The following is a 1,673-nucleotide window of genomic DNA, read 5'->3' on the forward strand; positions in this document are numbered from 1 at the left end:
TGTGTGTGTGAGAGTGTATTTTGAAGAGGGCTTTGGTGGTTGGGATGGTGAGGGTGGTGGGTGTTGTGTGTGGGGAGGGGGGGGGGGGGGGGGAAGTAAAAGAGTGTTCATTACACGATTTCTCCTGTTGTTTGTAACAATCACACCTGGTATAGCTATTTCGAGTGGCAAATACAAACTGCAAAAAAAAAACATCTATATCATTGCCAACGGCCATATCACGATGAACACACCGGTTCTCGTCCGATCACCGAAGTTAAGCATCGTCGAGCGTGGTTAGTACTTAGATGGGTGACCGCTTGGGAACACCACGTGCCGTTGGCACTACTATTTTGCACCCTACAGAAAAAAATTTTTTTTTAAAAATTTCAATTTTAAATTTTTTTTTCCCCCACAATCACCACATTTCCCCCCCCCCCCCCCCCTAACACACACACACACACACACTCACTCTCTATCAATCAATCAATCAATCAATCAATCAATCAATCAATCAATCACTCACTCACTCACCCACCCAGCAGCAGCTGTGAATCTTTGCATGTGTATACCTCATACAAAATTCAAAGTGAAAAAATAAATAGATAAGTGTATATGTATGTATGTATGTATGTATGTATGTATGTATGTATGTATGTATGTATGTATGTATGTATGTATATATGTATATATATATATATATATATATATATATATATATATATATATATATATATATATATATATATAAACACACACACACACACCTATTTTGAAGTTTCTCTGTTTCAGTGGGCAGTTATGTATAATAATGAGAGATTCAAAAAGACGTTGATAACAATGTCATCAATGCCTGTTTAGTGTGCTCATTTGTTGGATGGTCGGCAGCAATACTAGAGGTGGTACAGCTGTAACCTGTAAAATTGTACCTGCAATGTGTTGTGTATGGAAAAAAATAAAAATTATATCATCTAAATTTTTGTTATCCAACAATAACCTTCCCATCAATGCATGATGTCACAGTAGCCATAGCTCTACTCTTTCTGCCATATAACATTGGGGGAAAAAAAAAAAAAAGGAGCTATTAGAATAATAACAAAAGATAAAAAATCATCTAACTGCAGACCAAAATTCAAAAAACTTAAAGTCCTGACTGCCATAAATGAATACGTTCTAGAAACTTTTTATTCATTCTTAAGAAAAAGAAGAAAAAAAAAATTATTATTTTTTTTTTTTTTTTTTTTTTTTTAGATATTCGCACATAGGTATAACACCAGAAATGCTAGTAAATTGAGGATAGTTGAACATAACACTAGGCGATTTGAAAATGGACTAAATTACTTGGGAGTAAAACTTTACAACTTAATATCACAGAAAATAACTAAAACAATTTACCAGTATTAAAAAAAAAAACAGTAAAAAAAATTCTTCTAGAATATCCTACCTACCCTCTGAAGCTATTCTTTAATTTGATTGATAATAGAGAAATTGAACTGTTAATTTGTTGAATGGACTTGTGATAACAGCTGCTTCATGTTTTGCATAAAGTTAAATTGTGTAACATGTTATGTATTTTTTTTTTTTGAAATTTTTTTTCTTGGTAACTTGCATCATGTAAATATTAATTGTCTGCACATACATGTTCTATATCCCGGAGCCTTGACTCCACGTGGGATCAACAGAACAAAAATACA

The 1,673-nt window shown here is 33.2% G+C and overlaps 1 non-coding gene across 1 annotated transcript; it reads left to right on the plus strand.

The window, feature by feature from the left end:
- The first annotated feature begins 205 nt into the window (after positions 1-205).
- Positions 206-324, plus strand: LOC134543927 (5S ribosomal RNA). The gene has a single exon (XR_010077371.1). It is a non-coding gene; the product is annotated as a 5S ribosomal RNA (ribosomal RNA).
- Positions 325-1,673: the final 1,349 nt, after the last annotated feature.

Source organism: Bacillus rossius, unplaced genomic scaffold, assembly GCF_032445375.1.
Source record: "Bacillus rossius redtenbacheri isolate Brsri unplaced genomic scaffold, Brsri_v3 Brsri_v3_scf25, whole genome shotgun sequence".
In the NCBI taxonomy this organism is placed as follows: Eukaryota; Metazoa; Arthropoda; class Insecta; order Phasmatodea; family Bacillidae; genus Bacillus; species Bacillus rossius.